Genomic DNA, 15668 nt, shown 5'->3' on the forward strand with positions numbered 1-15668 from the left:
GGTACTACCTAACCTAGCTAGTCTTTAGCTTCTATATTAAACCTTATAGTATATACTATAAAAGCTAAGAGATAATCTAAAAAGACGCTAAATATCTCTATACTTAGTAATAGTGCTAATCCTACTTTTAGACAATAGTAAGTATCTATTTAGGATAGGCTAGAGATTAACGCTAATTACTACCCCTCTTCTAGAGCTTAGATAGCGTTAGTCTAGGGACACTGCTTAGGACTAGCAAGAGAATACTTAGAGCTATGTTACCTATCTATTTCCCTAAGTCTTTAATTCTAAAAAGCTAAGGAAATAATTACCCTCCTTTAAACTTACTTTATTACTAGAAATAAGATAGCTAAGAGTTAGACTGTATTTAACTACCTATATATAACTAATATAGAGATATTCCCTACTTTTAAGTTATAATTCTAGAGTCTTGCTATTAGAGGAGAAGTACCCTAATTAGAGTAGTATTACTACCTCTAGATAAAGATTACACCTTCCCTAAGGATGCTAAATCTTGCTTTCTAACAGAATTAGCACAATAATTTTAAGACTATAGTAGATTATCTTACTGCTTTTAATATAGAACGCTACCTATACCCTACCTTGTCTACTCCTACCTAGACTACTCTATTATCTAGAAAAGGACTAACCCCCTTCTAATACTCTAGAAACTAGACCTATTTAGACGCTAATTAGAAACCCTATAATAGACCTTTAATAGCTAAACCTTATATACCCTACTTGCAATAATAAGGCACTACCCCTTAAAACAATTAACCCCTATCTGCTACACTAGCCACTCCTAGCGCTACTATAACAGGAACCCTAGTAACTTGCTATAATTATAGAAAGCCTAGGCACTTCTCTAGTAACTGCCCTAAACCCCCTAGGATTTAGGCTATAGATATAGAATAGGTTATTAAGAATTCTAAGGAAGAAGAAGCTACTAAATTAACTAATTTAGATAGCTATTAGACAGGAAATAATAACACCTAGGAGGATCCTCCTTCCTAGGCCTAACTTAATATAACCTATTAAACCTTTCCTTAACTAAATTATTTATTAGTTCCTATTTTCTTATATATACAACCCTATGCCTTAATAGATCTAGTGTTTGCCTAAACGCTTTAGTAGATACTAGGGCCTAAGGTTACTTATTTCTTAATTTAAAAATTGCTTATAATATCTCTTCTACGCTTAGGGTACCTATCTAAAAGCTACTATATAAGCTTACTATTAAAGGGTTCTAGGATTAGATTACCTCCCTAGTTGCCTACTATATTTAGCTTTATATAATAGTTAGTAGCTAAAAGGTTTACAACTGCCCCTTTATAATAGTAGACTTAGGTTCTTAGGATTATATTATTAGATAACACTAGCTAAAACAGTTCTAAATCCTAATTAATATAGATAAATCTTAACTAATCTAGCTAGATAAATATCCTCTAACCTACAACCCTGCACCTCCTATTCTAGTACGACTCTACTAGTAAGTGCTGTCTACTCTAGTTACCCACAATATCTTGCAAAGAGACGCCCTTTAGGATTAAGAGGAGAACTAGAACTAAAATAGTCCTAGTTTAATTAATAGGATATGTAGTATACTTAAAATTCTAGCTACTTATAGGGCTGCTACTAAACTAATTACGCTACCTACCCTAGTTTAATTGCTAACTGTTACCCCACCTGTAAAATTCTAAATTACTACTATTTCTGCTAATACTTTCTATTTTAATATAAAAAAATCTTCTAATAAATTCTTTACTACTAGCCTGTATAAGATTAAGAGTAGGATCTAAACCCTATCTAAATAGGACACTCTTAACTATAGCTTATTAGATTAGAAGCTCCTATCTAACTATAACTCCTATTAGGACGTCTTTAATAAGGCTAAGGCTAACAAACTTCTAATCTACTAGCCTTATAACTATAAGATAGTCCTAGAGGAACCCCTTTTAAACTACTAGAGTCCCCTCTATTATTAAAATACTAAGGAACTCTAGGCTACTAAGGAATATATACAAGAGCACCTATAGAAAGGTTTTATTAAGACTAGTTAGAGCCTATTTGCCTCTCCTATCCTATACGTTAAGAAGCTAAATAGAGACCTTAGGATCTATATAGATTACTATAAGCTTAACAGCTTAACATAAAAGGACGCGTATCTAATACCCTATATAGACAACCTATTATCCTAGCTAGCTAAAGCAAAAATCTTTACTAAGCTAGATATTTGTGCTGCCTTTAATAAGATCTAAATAGACCCTAACTTAGAGGAGTACACTACTTTCTACACTAGGTATAGTGCCTATAAATGCAAAGTCCTACTATTTAGGCTATATAATAGACCTGCAACCTATTAGTGTTATATAAATAATATACTAATAGATTATTTAGACGACTTCTACATTGCCTATCTAGATAATATCCTTATCTACTCTAAAAACCTTGCTACTTATAAGGACTATGTTTAAAAAGTCCTTAAGCGTCTTTGTTCTACTAGATTATAGGCTAATATTAAGAAAAGCAAATTCTATATAACCTGTACCTGTTACCTTAGATATATCCTTACTAACAAAGGCTTAGAGGTAGGTCCTAACAAAGTTAAAGTACTCTAAAACTAGTCTGCTCCTAAGACAATAACTAGAGTAAAGTCCTTCCTAGGATTTACTAGATTCTACTAGCAATTTGTAGAAAACTTCTCTAAGATAGCTAAGCCCTTAACTGCTCTCTAGAGCCCTGCTACCCTATTTGTATAGACTTTAGAATGCTAACAAGCCTTTAACTAGCTTAGGAATGCCCTGCTAGCAATCCTAAGCTTAGCTTACTTCTATCCTAAGTACCCTCTAAAACTAGAGATAGACGCCTCTAATAGAGTTATTATAGCTATCCTCTTATAGGAGCATTCTAATAGGAAATAGTACCTTATATCCTTCTTTAGTTAGACCCTTACTAGTTCTAAACTTAACTAGGAAATCTATAACAAAGAATTGTTTGTAATAATCTGCGCCTTTAAGAAATAGCGTGCTAACCTAATAAGTACTTAGCACCTTATTAGAGTATACACAGACTATAGAGTACTAGAGTACTTTATATCTACTAAAGTCCTTAGTGCTAGGCAAGCTAGATAGCTAGAGGTTATAAGTCCCTTTAACTTCTAAATTAAGTATACTCCTAGATCTTACAACGCCTAAGCTAATATCCTAAGCAGAAGGGAATAGGATATAATTAACCTTAAGACTACTTAAAGGGATAATTATTTATAAGTAATAATTGCCCTAGATAGGTTACACCCCTAAATTAACTCTAACTTAGCGCAAGACTACCTAGCTAAGCGTTCCTTACTAATCCTTGCTTTAATTATAGTAGTTTAGAACCCTATAACTCTTAGATCCCTAAAACTTATTAAAACTCTTCTCTAAGAAAATAGGTCCTTATTCCTAATAGAAAGATTAGAGTTGCCTAAGCACTATTAGATAGAAAATAGACTCCTTCTCTACTAGGATTAACTTTGCGTGCCTACTAGATTAGTCCTATGTACTAGACTAATTCGTAAGGCTTATAATTAAGTGTCTACTACCTACCTATCTACTACTAAAACCTATTAGATTCTAGCCTAATATTACTACTAGAAAGGTATAGAGACTACCTATAAACGCTACGTTTAGAACTATATCCTATACAGGAGAGGGCACCTAAGATAGCACTAACTCCCTAGCATACTCTATCCCCTTCCTATCCCTAGTCTACTAATGTAATACTTGTGCATTAATTTTAAGGATTTTCCCTAGGATTAACGTGGTTATAATTAGATTATAGTTATTATTAATTACCTATTAAAGCAAGCTATTACTATCCCTTGCTATAAAACTATAGACGCCTAAGGTATAGCTACCTTATTTGTTTAGTAGGTGTACAGATTTAGACACACTCTAGATACTATTATTTCTAATTAAGGCCCTTAGTTTGTATCTAGTTTCTAGTCTAAGTTCTATTAGATTATAGGCACTAAAGTTAAGCTCTCTACTACCTACTACAAATAAACTAATAGATAAACTAAGATTATAAACAAGTATATTAATTAGAGACTAAGGCCTTTTATATCCTATTACTAAGATAACTAGAGTAACCTACTACCTATAATAGACTGTGCCTAAAGTACTTTTCTATATTTATTTATTAGCATAGCTCTATATTAGCTCCTCTTTAGTTCCTTACTAAAGTAAAGTTAGTATTAGAAACTAGAAAAGACCCTATCTACTATACTAGAGAAACTAAACTATAAGGACGCCTTATCCCTTGCTACTTAGATATATAACGCCTAGAAGATTGCTAAAGAAAATATAGAAAGAGCTTAAGACTAAATACGCTCTACTACTAATTACTATTACTATCTAGTTAACTAGAAGGTTAGTAACTATATTTATCTATCTACTACTAATCTTGCTATTTTATAACCTAGCTAAAAACTATCTAAATAATAGGAAGGTCCCTTTAAGGTATTAGAACAAGTAGGAAACGCGTATTGCCTCTAATTGCTACCTAGTTCTAAGATCTATAACGTTTTCTCTCCTAATATACTATATAAAGATCCCTAAGACCTATTACCTAGATAAGAGGCTCTAAAACCCCCTAGTACCCCTATATAAGGTGTAGAGGAATAAGAGGTAGAAGAAATCCTAGCTAGTAAATTATATTAATCTAAGCTAAAATATAAGGTTAAGTAGGTTAGACACAATCCTAATCCTATTTAGTATCCTACCTCTAACTTTATAGGTGCTCCCTATAAATTACAGGTATTCTACTAATAGTATCTAAATTAGCTAGGTCCCCTACGCAGCTTACTAAAATAGATTTAAGCCTAGGAAAAGGGTAAGAAAGATCTAATATTACTTTATAATAATTATGCCTAATATTAGAACTAATTTATATCCTATTTAGCTACGCATTATCTATTAACTACTATCTATTACTATTATTCTTGTTACTATTTATTATTATATCCTATTTAGAACCTTTAAGGTTCCTAGGACACTACCCCTAGGAAACCTCTTTATTCTATATCTATCTCTCTATTAGAACCTAGTTTAGACTCTATATTAGCTAAGATAGCGCCTAGACTATCCTTCTTCGCTAGCTTCTAGACAACTAGTGCAGCAGGGATTAGAGCAGGTGCAGGAGCAGGGACAGGAGCTAGGACTAATTTAGACTCCTTCTTATAGAATGCTTTTATCTTAGCCTACACTAAGAAAGTCGCCTCCTAATTTAGTGCTAATTCCTCCTTAAGTTTATTTATAGCCTTTATTAAGCCCCTAACTACTAAGACTATCTTATAGATACTGTGCTAAAGCTAATATAAATTAGATATAGTAGTATAATAGGTAGCTATAAGGATTTTAGTAGCCTCTATACCCTTAGTCTAAGCATTAGTAATAGTAACGCACTTAGCTAGGTTTTAGGTGGTTTCTTAAATAGCGGCCTTAAACTACTTAATATCCTTCTAATAGGCAACTATAGCTTCCTTATCCTTATCCCCTTTAGCAGGGTTTCTAATTAGGCTGTAGTATTCTTTTAGAGCACCCCTAAGGGTAGAGTACTCTTAGCTAATAAAAGAAGGAATCTGCTAGGATTAGTAAAGGAACCCTATTAGACTTAGATACTTACTAGATTATAATACTTATTCTAGGAGATATAGTACTAGCACTTCTTAGAATTCTTTTTAAAATTATTAAACCTACCCCTAGCTAGAGCCCTAACTACTCTTATATAGAGAGCGCGATAAGTAATAGGGAGGACTCCTAGTAGTACTAGTACTAGTATAGCTAAAGGTTCTAATTTAGATTAGCAACTGTTTAATTATATAGATTAAATACTTACTAGAATTTAGATAGATTAGGTTAAATAATTAAAAAATTAGGGATATAGGAATAAGAAAGTTAGTAAGTAGAGGGCTAGTTATAGGCAGGCTAAGGATAGGGGTCTATGCCCTAGGAAGAAGAAGTAAAGGTAAAGGTAGAGGTAAAGGTGGAATTATTTGCAAAAAGCTCTTCTTTAATAAGGGATCTAAACCTAATCCTAAGGATAGGGACTATCCTTTTTCTATAGGAGGGGGTAGTGTAATAATAAGGCAGAATTACCTGCCTATTATTCTATACTAAGTTAGGCCTAATAAAGGCCTAACTTACTTATATATATAGAGAACAGCTCGCCTATAGTTAGGATAGACATGTTCTTCTTGTCCTTTTATATAAGACCTATAGGTGTAGGAATCTTATCCTTTTCTATACAGACGCGTACTCCTATATGCCTTTGAGTTATATAGGATACCTTTTGGATGCCCTACCTACCTAAGTTGTTATAGTAATAGTGCTTACACATATCTTGTTAATCTAGCTACCTATAGTTACACCTCCTTTCTATAGAAGAGGGATACCTTTATAAAGTACCTAGGTCTGCGCGTTAAACTCTTTAGGCTAAACTAAGTCTAACTTTTTAATAGCTAAAAGACTCCTCTATTATAACGTATGCTAATAGTCTAGTGCAAAACTTCTAGGTGTTATAGGCTATAGCTGTAACCCTCTAGGTTGTGGGCTTAACCTTAGGGGCTATAGGGAACCTGTTAACATTAGGGATCCTAGTAAGCCTAGCTTAACTACTAGCTGCTTTCCTTTCTAGACTTCTAATAACTATTTAGGGCTTATTATTTTATTTAGGATCTTCTAGTAGTAGCTTTATTAGATACTTATAGTTTTATTAGATATCTAAAGTTTTTAGTGTAGTTTATTATAGTAGTAGTAGTATAGGTAGAATATGTGTAGGAATACGCGCGCCTTCCTATTATACTTGCGCCTTCCTATTATTCTCCTAACTTTACTTTATTCTACCTTTACTTATTTATTATCCTTCTACCTTTACTTATTTATTACCCTTCTACCTTTACTTTCTTATTATCCTTATTATAATTACTTGTCTACGCGTAGGTAGGTAGTTAGTGTAGCTAATTAGAGTGTTGTATATCTAAAGGGTTAAATTAGCGTACCCTTTGAATACCTATTTAGGACTAGCGCGCTTCCTACCTTCCCCCTACTAATCTTGCGCCTGTCCCCTAGCGCATCTTTTCCTAAGTTTTAACACTAAAGTATTAATACTATTAACTCTTAATTATTAATTATCCTCCTCTTAATTACTTTTGCTAGAATCTAAGATATTAAAATATTAGTATTCTGCTTATTCTTTGTCTAAGAGCGTCCTAGGTCTAATCTTAAGAGTAGGACTGCCTATATCTAGTTGCAGGATTTCCTAGTCCTAATTCTCTAATTTAACTTCCTTATTTTCTTCTCTTCCCTCTATACCTAACTTATTAAACTACGCAGGTAGCGCTTAGAAGATATGCCTATTTTCCTATAGTGCCCTATCCTATAACTTTATAAGTCCTTAGTCTTCCTAGTTTACCTTATCCTAGCTTCTCTAGTAGAAGATCTTTATTCTCTAGCCTAGTGTTATATATGCGAACTTAGTTCTATCTAAATCTTTTAGCTAATATATCCCTAACTCTAGAAAGCTCTGCGCTACTAGGTATAGACCTAGCTATTTGTTACTAAGTTTCCTATCTCTAGATATATCTATCTAGCGGACTAAATCCTATAGCAGTACTAATAAGCTAGGGCTAATTTCCTCTCTTTAAATTTCCTTATAGTTATCCTAATATTCTTTCTTCTATAAGCGCAGCCTCTTAATTCTTAATACTATATCTTTAAGAAACTAATCTCTTAGGTTAACCTAGGTGGCCCTTACTACTAGTAGCTAAGCCTTATCTATTATCTGCCTAAAGGGAAGCGTCTGCTATATTAGAAGAGCTAGTTTAATTAGGAGCACTAGGTTCTAATTAGTAACTAGCTAGTATATAGAGTATCTAGTATTTTCTTAAATAGATATTTAGTTAGCTAGGAGTACTATTAGTAGATTAGAGACCTAGCTCCTCTAGAGCTTTACAAGTGCGTTAATAATTAGTTTATACCCTCCTTTAATTTTTCTATTAGCCTAAGGGTTATAGGCGGAGATCTAAACCCTACGTATGCTATAGATAGTAGCTAAATCCTAAATAACTTTTTAGAAGTTAGGCCCCCTATTAACTATAATCCTTTGCGCTATACTCTATCTATATAGGATATCTTTGTATATAAATTTAGTAATAGTTTTTAATCTATTATTTAGTAATACTTGTGCTTTAGGCTACCTGCTTAAATAGTCCTAGGCTATTACTAGGAATTATTTCCTAGAATTATAAGGCATGTAGACTACATTAATAGCTACTATCTCCTATAGTGTATAGGAGTAGGTGTTAGTAAGCATGTTAACCTTCTTCTTACTACTTCTTTTCTAATACTTATAATATATATATAGAGTAAGCCTTACTATCTTATATATCCTTTCCTACTAATATTACTAAGCTATTATTAAGTAGATAGTATTTACCCTATAATAACTAATAAGGTAATATATTTCCTATATAGCAGCAATCCTAACATCTTTATTATTAACTACTTGTCTTACTACTATATTTTAAGATATCTTATAGAAGAGGAACCTATCTCTTATAAAGAAGTTTAAGGCTCGTTTCTTCTATACCCTTAACTCCTTCTATAGAACGTCTAGGATTTTAAACCTAACTAGAAACTAGGTAATTCCTTCTAACTAAGCGCTATATTTAGGATATAGTACTTTATCCTTTATTAGATTATATAACTCTACGTTAGTAATTATATACTTAATAAAGTCTTTAATGTTATCTTTAGTTTTATCTAGGGGTTCCTATCTATCCTCTTTTAGATATTAGGATAGAGTATCTATAACTATATTCCTCTTGCCTAGAATATGTTAAATCTTAAAGTCCTATACTAAAATAGCAGCAAGCTACCTATTTATTACCCCTCCTAGTATTTTGCTTAAGGACTAATTAAGCTAAGTAATTAAGGTTTAAGCGTCTATCTTAATAATAAATAGTGTTCTATAGAGCTAAACTCTAAACTTTTTTAGGGCCTATAGCACTACTCTATACTCTAGCTTAGTAGAGTGCTACTTTACTTTAGACTTTAACTACACAGTACTTTTAAACTAGCATAGATATTACCTTCTATCTAGCCTTATTTATTCTAGGGAAGCTCCTGCGCCTTTCCTACTAGCGTCTACTATAAGGTAGACAGTCCCTCTAGTCTTATAATTAATAGTTATTAGGGCTAGTACTATAGTAATAAAATACTTAAGCTCTTTTATTACTACCCTCTATAGTTCTTCCTATATCTACCTAGTGTTGCCTTATAGGAGTATAAATAATAGCTTTGCTTAGATTGCAAAGCTAGGAACCTATATCTAGTAGTAGATATAGATCCTAACAAATATCTAGACTTCCTTTATATTTCTATATTCTAGCTATTTTATAATCTTTTCTACCTTTATATAGTTAGGGTATCTTCCTTTAAAGCTAACCTTATAGCCTACAACGCTAAGATAAGCTATACCCTAATAATATTTCTTTCCTAAAACTATACCCCCTACTTGCTTAATATCTACTAGGACTTAGTTAAGCTGCTGCACATGCTTAAGCACAAATCTCTAGACCCTAGGAAGCGCCTCTTTGCCCCTATAGTTAGTCTTAGGCCCCCCTACTATTATATTATCTATAAATAGTATTATATAAGGGGAATAATTACGTAGTATTTTTATTATAATTCTTTAAAAGGCTACTACTAAGTTTGTTGCTCCTTATACTATAGTGCAGGATTATAGTAGGCTAATAGGGGTGTGTATAGTAGTTATATCTCTACTATCTAGGTAAAGGGTAATCTAGTTATATCCTAAAAATATATCTATTAGGGATAATATCTTGCATATAGTAAATTTCTTAGAGAATTTATCTATAGTTAGAGGTAGGTTTACGTCCCTCTAGCTAACCTTATTTATATAGACAGCATTTTAGACTAGTTAGTACTTCTTATCTTTCTTTACTACTAAGAAATATAGGTTCTAGTATAGACTATTACACCTCTTAAGTGTTCCTTAATCTAGACGCTCTTCTAATATCTAAATAAATTCTTCTTCTACTACCTTAGCTACTAGGAAACTATGTATTTACTATGCTTTATACAGGATTATCTTTATTTAGTAAGGCAGGCTAACGTCTTAAGTAATATATCTACTTTCTCTAAAGTTAAAGGTAATAGCTACTTCTCTATTAAGAATTATTTCTTAAAATAGAGTCCTTTCTACTACTAATAAGTCTAGACTAAATTTCTATTCTTATATCCTCTTAGTAGTTAGCCTAGACCCTCTTAGAAATAATATATATCTTTTCTTAAAAACATAGTTAAAAGGGCTAAGGTTAACTCTTTCGCGAATACTAAGCTTTAGTAGTTAGTTTTCCTTAGCTACTATTTTCTAGTCCTCCCTTCTAAACTCTATATCCTTATCCTTCTCTTTTAGGTTGTCTACTAGTTAGATTTTCTTGCTAACTTTTTTATACTTAGTGCTTACCTTAGTAACTATTTACGCTAATTTTTATTATACACCTTAATTTAGCTTATATATTACTAATATTAGGTTTAGCTCTTAGATAGCCTATAGGTCTTTGCTTGCCGCTACACTATATCCTATAGTTTATGCTACCTATTTTTCTAGTATCTTTTTATCTTCTATAGTAAATAGTTATCTATATTTACTAAATCCTACTTATAGCTCTATATAGTCTACCTCTTGTAGGAATTTTAAATATACTATATATTCTACTATATAGCATTTATCTCCTAGGTATTAATTTTATAGGATCTCTTTCCTAAGCAAGGGTCCTGCTATTAGTTTTCTAACTTGTCTTTCTCTTCTATTTTATCTCTATCTTCCTGCTTTAAATCTAAGGCTATAAAGACTGTATTCCTTTCCCTATCTAAGGATAGCACCTAGTAGGTAACCCTCCTATAGATATTATACTAAATAGCTAGCCTAGTAGAGGTATACTATAGCCCTCCTAATATAGCTAAGCAGGTTAGGTTTATAATTACCCTAAAATAAGTTAGGGTCTCTACCTCCCCTATACGTACTAGTATATTCTACGCAGTTCTAATAAATAGGTCTATCCTACTATTAGCTATGACTACCCCCTACGTATACCCTAGGGTCTAGGTTATTATCTTAATAGGTACCTATAACGCCCACGCAGCACTTAATCTTAAGAGATTTATTTATACCCCTATATTAATTAGGTAGTTTACTATATTCCCCCTTATACTAGTCTAGTAGGTTAGTAGTTCTATATAGAGAGTTATCTAATTTAATTCCTAGTTAGTATAAGACTTATCTTTTTCTTCTTATATAACTAAATCTTTTCTATATCTATCTAAGTTTTATCTAAATTAGAGCCTTACTTAGGTATTAAGTACTTCTAGCATTACGCGTATATTATTCTAACCTAGTATAGGGTTCTTTACCTCTAGCTTCTCTAATTAGTTAATATATCTAAAGGGTGAAATTAGCGCACCCTTTAGATACCTATTTAGGACTAGTGCACCTTCTAGGCCCCCTAGCTCTACTATGTTTACCCCTCTAAAGTAGTTATTATCCTGCAGGACTTAATTCTAGGGTTCCTGTAATAACGTCTTAATTTATTCCTATAGATAATCTTGCTCTAGTAGGTTAGCTACTATAATTCCCTAGACTTCCTATCTAAGAAAAGTAGCTACTATTTAGTTTAGGCTTAGGCGCATTATTTCCTTAAGCTCTTTATTCTTTACTTCTTTAAACTATACTTTTCTTTTTATTATTAGCAGGTCCTAATTAGGCCCTAAATTTATATAGCCTTTACCTATATTATCTAGTAGCTAGATTATTACAAAGGGGTCTGTATAGGCCTAAGCTAGGTATAGAATCTCTAGAGTCTCTTTAAGTTCTATCTCCTTACTTGCTCCCTCTTCTTAGTTTACTAGGTTTTATGCTAGTCTTCCTCGCCTGCGCTTCTAGATTAATCCTATCCTTACTTCTTCTAAGACTTAGTCCCTTTGCTTTTCTTTCTCCCTTATAGAGGCGTGGATCCTAGGTGTATTCTTATTTACTAATCCTAGGATAATATATCTTAAGTCTATATAATCTAGCGTTATTACTACTAGGTCTTTCTTATTAGTTTATAGTATTTAATAGTTTAAGAACTACTTATATTCTTTTTAAGTATCTACTAGTTCTAATCCTTAATTCTAGGAAGATATTACGTTAGCTCCCGCTCTTTTTACTACTAGGTAGTCTAGTCCTTAAGTCTGCCTCTACTACTAGCCTCTTAAATCTATTCTATTAAATAGTTCTAGCTTAACCTATAATACTAGCTAGCTAAGGATATCCTTAGTAACTTTATAGTATTTACGCAACTTTTTCTTTATTTAGTAAAGAGTATAGTTCTATAGTGCTAGCTTAGTAACCTGCCCTAGTCTTTTATATAATAGTCTATAGTAAAATGTCTTAGTCCTTATTTCTAGATTCTAGGAAGTGCTTACCTACCCTAGCGCTATAAGTTCTAGCTAGGGGGGGTAGTCCCTTACTAGGTAGGTTTCTAATCCATATATATTATAGGTAGGTAGTTTCTTATTATACCCCTTATAACTCTATAGCCCTAGCTAAGTAGTTAACGTTTACGTAGGGCCCTAGGTTCTTAGCTAGTTTATTAGTAACCCTCTAATTACTATAGTATTCTAATATATTCCTTGCTCTATCCTAGCGTTAGTTATATATAAAATAAAGTAGAGCTAGTTTGCTAGGCTTTTTAGTAGTAGGCCTATTGCGTAGTGTTCCTGTAGCCTATTAGCCTTAGCTAAACTTATCTTTATTTTTCCTAGTACCCTAATTAACTAGTCTATTTCTAGGTTAACGTTTAGTAGTAGTTAGGTAGTAGCTTACTCCTTTCTAATGCCTTTTGCTACCTCTATAATCTCCTTCTTTATAGGTATAGCTTTTACTAATTCTAATATCTAATATACCTACTAAGTATCTTCCTCTATTTAGCTAGCTAATATATATTTTATTCCTTCTCTTTACTAATAGATTCTTTTAATATAGGTATAGATCTTCTCTAGCTTATAGCTTGCTACCTTATTACTATTAGGCCCTCCTAGTATACTAAGCAAGACTAGCTCTTTATCTACCTAGGGTAACCCTTTAAAGAAGAAAAATCTAACTTTGCTTTTATATAGCTATTTAGATACTAGGCAGGCATTACTATACACTATAAAATTAGTATAGTAGTCTAAGAGTCCTAGGAAGTTTCTAGAGGCTTCTTGTATATACGTATCTAGGAAGGTTTAGGTACCTATCCTTTAGGCTATATCCTAGTCCCTCTAGTGCTCCTTTATAGCTTCCTGTAGCTCCTTCTAGTCTTACTTCTAGTAGGGTCTAAGCTTCTTTACAAAAGTTCTGTATATAGTATTATAGAAATCTAGTAGAATTTTTAGCTAATCTACTTTATCTAGCCCCCTATTTTCTACCTAGTAGTTATAGTTATCTAGGAACTCTATAACCTCCCTTCCCTAGAACTAAAAGTTAGTTTTCCTAGGCCTTATAGGGACAAGGACTCTTCTTAGGGGTTTAGAGGTTTCTATTTTAGTTAACCCTAGGGTAATATTACTTTCTCTAGGTATTATTCCTAGTAAAAAGGATAGGCTTAGTTAAGGTAGTAGGCTTCTATAAATATTAAAGGAGGTGTATAAACTAGTAATATTAATTAAAATTCTTAGATAAGTTAGTATCTACTTACTTATATTACTTCCCCTCTTTCCTATCTCTTACTTTTATAGACTATATTTTGTTTTTAGTGAATTCTTGTTATATTAGTAACTTTAGCCTAGCCCTATTTTCCTGCTAACAGCGCACACTATCCTGTAGCCTTTACTATAGCTTTTCTATTAGTAGTAATATTCTAGGTGTTCTAGCACTTCTAGTATTGCTAATGCTTCTTATAGTTCTAATTATTCTAATAGTTCTAGTTATTCTAGTTCTAGTTATTCTAGTTCTAGTTGTTCTAGTTCTAGTTATTCTAGTTATTCTAGTTCTAGTTATTCTAGTTGTTCTAGTTCTAGTCGTTCTAGTTATTCTAGTTCTAATTGTTCTAGTTATTCTAGTTCTAGTTATTCTAGTTCTAGTTGTTCTAGTTCTAGTTGTTCTAGTTGTTCTAGTGTTTCTAATATTTTCTAGTTAGCCTCTTAGTGTTGTTACTCTATTCCTACTAACGCGCGTTAGCTACGTCCTAATATAGGCCTACTATTTTTGCCTTAACAATATTAATTATTAACACCACCTATTTTTTAACTTTTCTCTGCCCTCCTTATACTTAGAGAAACGTCCTTTTAGTTATATGCTACTAGGCCCTCCCCTTTACTAAGATAAGATAAGTTCCCCTTAGGCTTCGCTATTTAAACTATTAGGGAGAGTAACCTATTTAAACAAGGAGAAGTAGGAGGGGCAAGGTTTAATAGTAGTAATCCTATAGCAGAGGATATAGGTTTAATATAGAAATATAAGTAAAAAGATAATATTATAGAGTTTAAGTAAAGTCTATAGGAGTTATACTTATCCTATCCTCTAATCCTTTATGCCTTTATACTATTCAATCCGCCTAACTTTTTAGGCTAAACCTTGTTTTTCTCCTATACATCCCATACCACGGCACAATAGCAGGTAAGCACAAACTAGCTTAAGGCTATCCTACTCTAATCTAGTTAGGTATTTTTAATTAGAGAGGTCCTAGTTACTAAAGCCTAGCTTAATTAGGTTTAGTAGTCTACTAATAAATATACTATAGTAGTTACCTTACTAACCTACTAGGCGCGTAAGGATAAGAGTAATAAGCTAGAATAGTCTAAAGCTTAAAAATAGGCTTACTACTAGGAAACTTAGCTCTACTATTACAAGGTAGCGCCTCTAAAGCTAAATATCTTTAAGTAGATAGAAGCGGCCGCGAACTTTAGATAGAATAAGAAGACTAGAGTAAAAGCTACTATCTATAAAGACCTTATAGAGTATTCTTTTCTAGGCCTCTACGTTAAATATAACTTTATAGACCCTAGTTACCTAAAGGAGTAGCTAAGCTATAAGACTAAGGTTTACCTAACTTACTATAACGCCTATCTCCCTAGAGAGTTTCCTATTACCCTAGGAAAAGAGAATAGTTACGTATAAGATTAATATATATGCTCTACTTATATCTAGAATATTATAGACCTATACTAGAAACCTACATTATAGGCACTCTTCCCTTATTTTATTAATATTAACCCTAGGTATATTAACACGCTATATACTTTACTTATAGTAGGGCACTATCTAATACTAGTTTATATTCCTACTAATAAGCTACCTTTTATAGCTAACTTGTTTACTAAAAAGATAGATATACTAACTTCTTATAAGAATCTTTAAATTATTATATATTACGCTCTATAAATCTATATACTCTTTTATAGGACTAATATTCTTCCTATAATTTAGTTAATCCTTAACTAATTTAACTAGTCTATAGAATATAACCTATTAATAATAATATATAAGAATCTACTTAACCTATCCCTAACTAATAAGGGTGTTAAATAGATAGAGATGCTGCCTAAATTTGTTACAACCCTAAAGTAGGCGTTTAAGACGTT

This window comes from Plenodomus lingam (genome assembly GCF_022343315.1).
Source record: "Plenodomus lingam strain CAN1 chromosome Unknown contig_14, whole genome shotgun sequence".
Classification (NCBI taxonomy): Eukaryota; Fungi; Ascomycota; class Dothideomycetes; order Pleosporales; family Leptosphaeriaceae; genus Plenodomus; species Plenodomus lingam.